The sequence below is a fragment of the Caloenas nicobarica genome, chromosome 24 (genome assembly GCF_036013445.1).
Source record: "Caloenas nicobarica isolate bCalNic1 chromosome 24, bCalNic1.hap1, whole genome shotgun sequence".
In the NCBI taxonomy this organism is placed as follows: domain Eukaryota; kingdom Metazoa; phylum Chordata; class Aves; order Columbiformes; family Columbidae; genus Caloenas; species Caloenas nicobarica.
Window position 1 is genome coordinate 3637781 of NC_088268.1, and position 7555 is coordinate 3645335.

Here is a 7555-nt window from a genome sequence, read left to right on the forward strand (position 1 = left end):
TGATTCCAGCTCGTACATTTTGCCTGTTGCCTGGCTATGCCGTGCGCAGTCTGTTCTTTACCTCACCGAGCTTTCAGCCATGCAGAGCAGGAATCAGAGTTTAGCACCAGGTTCATCAAAAACGTTGAGCCTGGATCTTGTCTGCTGTGGTGCCTGAAATCAGGCACAGCCCAAAGCCTCAGGCCCTGCAGGGGTGTCCTGGGGCTGCTTCTGCCTTTTTCTCCAGCAAAACGACTTGAAGTATTTCTGTGAAGCTGCCTTAGCTCACCAGAGAAACTGTTAACAAGCCATGGGGGGGCAGAAGCTGTCCAGGGCTTATTTTCTAACATATGGGGACGGATTCCTGGTTAAAATTCATGTATGTTAATTAGGCATAGCTTTGTCTTGCGTCCTTATCAGCCATGCTGATGTGGAGGCCAGCAGAGAATAAGCAGCCTGTTCCCAATTCAGCCTGTCCTTTACATTTTGCTGCTAGGCAGCATGGAGTTATGCATTGGCAGAGCCCACTCAGGTTACACTGGTGGTGTTGGGATAAATGTGTAATTGCTGTTTGCTTCATAGCTATTGTGGAGGTTGCAGACCAAAGCAACGGGGAGAGGTTTGTGGACTGCAGGGGGTAATTAAGCATCAAAGTAAAAATATTACTCAATAGTTAAAAGCCCTTTGCATCTGGCAATGTTGAATTTTGACACAGGATTTTGCTGCTTCTCAAAGGGAGTTTTTGGTCTTTAAGAGAACTAAACAGCAGACGTTCTCCTGGAACATGGTGCAGCACATCTCTATCTAAAATGTTTGCAGTGCCTCTGTGTTTCTCCTTTCTATACCAGCCCTTTCCTGCATAAGGGGGTGAGACTGACCCATATTGTCACTCTTTTCCCTCTTTGTCCCTGCTCCTTGCTCAGAACTCTTTAACATGCAAAAATCTGAGTCCACCACAGCTGCTGATATTGGAAACACCTGCATGGCGTGTGTGTGGAAGACTGATATGCTGGAAGAATCCAAGTGCTAGAAATTCCAGCTGGGTCTGTTTAGCCTGGAGAAGGCTGAAGCAGGAGGGGGTCGGGGTATAATTAAGAATCCCCTTTAATACAGCTGCGAAATGATGGCAGTTTTTACTCCAACCTGAACACGCAGGATGGTGCCAGCACACGGCTTTTTCCACCTCCGCATGCTGAGTTGTGGACTCCTCGGGAGACGAGGTGACTTTTCTGTGGGTGCCTTAAGTGTGAAATAGCATTCTTTGGAGTTCTGTGAAGTTGTATTTTGGTACCTGACCTTCTAATAGTGCTGACGAGCGGCAATGACTACATGTGTAGCTTTTTGTTGAAGTAGTTTACTCTTCCAAATCCTCCCTCTGCATTTGGATCCATATACAAAGAGTTATTTCCTTGCAGATCTGAAGCCATTTGTAAGAGAGCAGCTTATTCATGGATGCAATTAGACCACTTGTCTGACTCATTACTAGAGTTAATGGTAAATCAAAGAAATATTCAGTGTGTTCCTATAATTATTCTTGGTCATTTGCTGGATTGTTTTCATCTTGGGTCTGGTGTCGGTTTGATTTTGCTGATATTATGAATAAAAACCTTGTGCACGGTCTAGAATGATCCATCTTGGTAGAAAATGCCCATGAATTCACCTGGTTCACAGGACAGATGATGTGAACTGAGGCTGAGCAGTGAAGGTAAGAGCTTTGTCCTCCTCATATTGTTCTGGCTGTTTGCTGGCTCTTCTTTAGACAGGTACAGTTGCTCTCAAGTCATACACACTCTGAACAACTTATCTGTTCGGGTTCATCTCTATTTGAAAGGATGTGCTGTTTATTATGTGCCTACCAGTAGCTTATAAGCCTTAGCTTAGATTTGAAGAGCATCAATTCCTATTTCTTTGATGGAAAGAGCACTTCGGCAGAGCAGTTCTTTGTTCTGCTGTGGAGCGAAGGCACTCGCAGCTCATCGGGCTCTGAGCTTTCAGGTTGAGAACATGGGAAGGATGGTATTTGGCAGGCAACGGGTACTTATCTTCACAGGCACGTGAGGGAGGGCAGATTCTGCAGGCTGGGACTTATTCATGTGTTGAGTGCTGTGGCTGCAACATCTGATTTTAAAAAACATAAGCTTTCAGGAGATGATTTACTGTGAAGTTCTGATTTTTAGCCAAACACAAGGTCTTTTTTCGCCTAAAGCAGGATGCAAAGCAATCGTAGCTTCACGTGCCTGGTCAAATCAGTTTGTGGTTGGACTCGATGTTCTTGAGGGTCTTTTTCAACCAAAATGATTCTGTGATTTCCTGCGAGCAGAAAGCTCTGGCTATTGGGGATAAAGGCACCAAAATCCACCCAAAGAGCCCATGAAATGAATTGTGAGAGTGGGAACCTGAGCGATCCCCATCTTCCCTTGCAGAGCTTCCCTCTCACCGGAATGGAAGAGAAACATTTTCTTTCTGAAAGAGAATGTGGCGTTTTTAATGCAAATGTCAAATTACCGCTGGCTAATTAGAGACCTTAACCCCAGAATGAAGTCCTAGGGTAGGTTGGGTGGAAAGGTAAAAGCTCAGCTTGAGGAGCTGCGTAATGAGCAAACATGAACTCTCAGGCACAAACCCCGAGGAAGCAAAGGGCAGGGGGAGAGCGTCTCATAATCTCTCAGATAAATACGTGGGTAGACACATTAATGTGTAGGTAAACAGTACTCTGTTCAGTATACTCCGTAATTATCTCAGGGCTCACCTAATCGATGTCAGAATTCTCTTTGATTTAGCTCATTTCCAAGCTACTGTATTAAAAACAACCATCATTTTATTCCTGATTGTCAGATCCGATACCACGTCTCTTGGTTTTATGGATTATGGGCACCCCTTTGACATTGTGCTCGTTACTTACGGGTGGCAGCAGGGGCACTTCTGAATAAATTTGGTGTTTTGGACACATTCAGGAGGAAGCTGCCTGTTTATCAGCAGAAAGCGCAGAGTATTTTATAGTCCGTGGGATTTCTGCAGCCTTCCTCTCCCTCCCTATTCCAGCAGCTCCTTCCTCCAGCGCTGTTCTTTACGCCGTAGTTAATGCTGAGTAGCAATGCAGAGATACACGCTGTCTTAAGGATGCCAGATATGTTCATTAATTATCACCCAACTGGCTATAAGGCTGATTACGAAGACCCAGGATTTTGATTTCCTTAAAGCCCACTTGGCAACAGCGGGAACTGAAGAAGGTTCCTCATGTTAGATGTTGAATGAGTTAAGCCACTTCTGACAGCAATTACACAGCATCTCATACCGATATTCCTCATTCAGACAAAGACCGAGGTCAAATCTATAATTAAAGCTTATCAGGGAGCCGGTGTGAGTGGAATGCCTGCCTTCAGTTATATTTTCTTGCGTTTTGACCAAGGCACACTGATGTATTGCACTTTGAAGCTGCTAAAAAGGCTGTTCTGTATTAAAGACATAAAGCAACCAAATCCCAGGCAAGTAATTCTGAGTCCTCAGTCTGATTTTTTTTTTTTTTTTTTTTTTGCCATACGACCACTACTGCGCATATTCTGCTGTGCTAATCAACGATAACAAATATTCGCCTCTGAATTGATAGTGTGTTTCGAGAAGCACGCCTTGCAATGCAGAAAGGGCGATGAAGCAAAGGTAGGCGAGAGATAATAATTTGTATTATGGCTCATAGAATAGTTTGGGTTGGAAGGGACCTTCCCAGCTCATCCATTCCCACCCCTGCCATGAGCAGGGACATCTGCACCAGCTCAGGTTGCTCAGAGCCCCGTCCAGCCTGGCCTGGGATGTCTCCAGGGGGCTGAGCGAGGAGACATCACGCAGCGACACTTCGTGTCACATACAGCTTGAGAAAATACTTTCTGTATCCTCGCTGCCTTTCCGTTCCCCATCGCAGGCTGAGTGACACTAATGGAAAACATTCATCGATCCGCATGGCATGTCATCGATGGTCCGCTGGCCAGAGAGGCGTTTCGCGCCCTCGCTCTCCGCAGGTGTCTGGCTCGTCAAACAATTTGCTCGGAGTGCGGTGAGAAATGTCAATGAAATATAAACCGGGAGATTGACAGGGAGGAAATGTCACGTCTGGGCTGTGCGAGGAAGACTGAACGAGCGCGCCGGGTACCAAGGTTTGCATCGGTGCCACCCTGTGGAACACGATTTGTCTGTTTTGTCTTTGAATGGAGAGGAAAAAATCCCACGAGAGAGGACGTGGGGATTTGTGCACTGCCGGGTACACATGCCGTTAATGTCCTGCTTGGATCTGATCCAAAAATTCTGGACAAAACGGAAGAAGTATTTTTAGTTTGGGAATGACATTTCGTTCCTACCTTGTAAATATGGGAAAATGGGGCTCTGGGGTTTCTCTGACACTTATGATCCGTGCTGGGAGCACTTTCAAGTTTGCCTTCAGCAGCAAGTCTCAACACAGATTGATCGTCTTGGAAAAGACTGTTGTTAAATGTGTTAAAAGCAAATATTTACTAAACAGAATAGATCATGTGAAGTCACCTCAAAAAATAATCTTTTCTCCAAAAGATATTAAATAAGCATCGCTAGCAGCCACCAGATCTAGGAGGAAACGGAAACTCCCCTGCATTAATTGCTTGGTTCCATTCCAAAGGCAGCTAATGAAAATGATGTTTTCCCATATATGTATCTTATCTACTGCTTTTCTTTTTTCCTCTTTGCAGTACAACAGATTGCATGTTCATGTGCTAATTTCTGGTGCAGGCACAGCACTAAATAATCAGATTGATCCTCCGCTGAAATGCTTCCAAAAACTGCTGGCACAACTATCTGATTTCTTCATAGAAGTCTTATCACAACCAAAGCACAAAAGGGGTGAAAAAAAGGGAGTTTGCTCTTTGTCATTTTGTGTCTGTGGCTGGTGTGTTGGTTTTGGTTTTTTTCCCAAATTCAAATGATTCAACCATCGCTTCCTCCACTGTCTCAACCCATAAGAAAAATGGGGTTTTGCTGGAAATCAGAGGGTGTGTGACTCCCAAGAGCTCCTCCTTGCAAATGTTTTTATTTCAGGGAAAACAGGCCCACCTCTCATTGAGTGTCCAGCTTAACTGCAGAAGTATCTACATCTTTGGAAGAGTTTACCCTGTTCCAGCAGATTAGAGTGTGAGAAAAGACAGAGCGATGGATAAAGTCTGAGAAAATCAACCCCATAAAGATGGGGAGAGAAGCTCACGGAGAAAAGGGGGGCAGAGGAACTAAAATTGCGGTGATGTTTTTCATCTTTGCATGACTTCGATGTTTGTTTCGGGGTAGCTCCTGCATCCTCCTGCCCAGGGTTTGCTGCACAAAATGTCATATCTGCCCAGGGGAAAATGATGCCCTGGTCCTGGAGCTCCCAGTCTGCACGGCCTGGGGGTGGAGGAAGGAGAACGGAGCTGGACAAGGGAGAAAAATGGTCAAATTCACAATGTGTAGGAGCTCCCAGTATCAAATCCTACCTACGGAGATCTTCCTGCCACTTAGGGATTTATAACTGCCCCCGTGTCATACCTGGCTGTATTTTAACACATCTAAGCCAGACTCTTTCTAATGGTGATGGAGTTGCAAGGCTGAGCTTGAGAGAGCAGGAATTAACCTGTCTATGCAAGAAAGGACCAGAAAAGCAGGTTTGGGAATGGCTCAATAGATAACTTGCCTGGGGACAACGCAGAAGTAGGAATTTTGACTTAGTAGGAGGTATCCCTAAGAGAAAGCAGCAGAATAACCTCATGTTTCTGCTCAGTACCTGGTTGCATCTCTGCGGAACGAAGATTTGTCACGTTTAAATTACGCCAACCCTGGTCCGGTTGGTCGCTGGGCGCTCTCTCGTTGGAGAAATATTCCCCCAAACATCTATTGCGAAGAACAATGGGCTGCCAGGCTGATTAATTAGTGCAATACATCATTCTCTATCCAGAAGTGTATGGACAGCTGCTCATACCGCCGCTGCTAAAAACCACGTTATTAAACGACAGAGTTTGGAGACTGCAAGGTCAAATCAGAGCAAAAGATGCGAGGCCGATGGTTTTGGAGCAAGTGATCTCATTTCATTCCTGGAAGGGTGGAGGTCTAAACAGTCTGGAAGTGGATATAAAAATTACAAAATATACTGAAGAAATGCATTTTGTACTGAGAATGGACACTTCAGATGCTTTTGATTTATTTCTCGTCGAGCATCCATTCTACTTCCTTTTCCCTTCAGTCCTCTGATTATTAATCTTACAGGTCATGGAACTTTATTAAAATAATACACCAGGAAGGATGCTATTAGTGATTAATAAAGCCTTTATATTTTTTTTAATAACTTAAGTTCATTATGGTCAATACTATTACCCTAAATACCAGATTAATTAGTAAAGGTGGGACTGCTGACAGGAAACTGCCACTGGAACATTATCCCGCCTTGGACGGTGCCCATAATTTACACTTAAAACCCAACAAATTTTTGCACCCAGGCAAGTTTGCACCCAAGTTTGCACGCAAAGGATGACTCGTGCAGGGCTGGGTGACAGTCACGCTGTGGTTGAGCCGAAGGGGACCTCAGCGCCCCAAGACGGGGAACGAATCCGAGCGCGTGTGGCAGCTCAAGAGCAGCGCCGACATTTAAATTGGCATTCCAGGCATGAGCCAGGAGAATGTTGCCATACCAGAAATTATCAGGCAACTGGGGCCCTGCAGATAAAACCCATTAATACCACGGAATGCGATTGTTCATTAACTGCACTTAACCTCGACGTCAAAGAACCTGTTGTATTTATAATTTCTTTCAGCAAGCGTCCAGAAGTGTTAAAAACAGGTTACCCTGCTGAAAGGGGGAGAGGCATAGAATTCCTAAGGAAAGATGTAGATGTGCTTTTCTTGTGACCTTGCCAGCTTCTGAATCCGATGGGAAGCCTAAGAGGTGATGGGATGCTTTATCAATTCTTTTGGGTTTTCTGCGTGCCCAGCAGAGGCTAAATAAGCAAAACATAGTTAGGATAAAAGAGCATAATGTCTGGTAATAGGGTCTCAACAGTAGTGGAGAGACAAAGGGAAATTAAGCGCTAGAGGTTCCCTGTTTGCATTTCTTGCTGCAGTTTGTGTTCAGGGTCAAGTGCAGCTCTGCTGCTTTGTCACCCCCCGTCACCGGTGCACCAGCAGCTTGTCCTCATCATCCCGCTTCCAGCATGCGCAAGGAGCTCCTGTGATGCATCAGGGACATAAATCCAAGAAATCCTGCATAAAAACAGGGAGCAAAGACCGTGCTCCCCGCCGGGGGCAGGCACGGCGTTGGGAAAACCGCTTGGTAGCGTGTCACCCTTCCCTAGGTGACATTAGGGCTCGAGCAAGAATGCTGATTTCTCCACGCTAATTAGCCCCGGCAGCCTGGGTTTAGGGGCTGCAGACAATAGCGCTGTTGTGAACGGATCCAGCGCACGCAAACGCGCTTTGCTCAGCGGGCGAGGGAACTTTGCAGGTTTTGCTCATCGACAGCCAAATGTCCTTCCCGGGCTGGCCGCCTGTTATCAGCTCCGGGGTCACTCTGTGCGGGGGGACCAGAGCAGCTCTG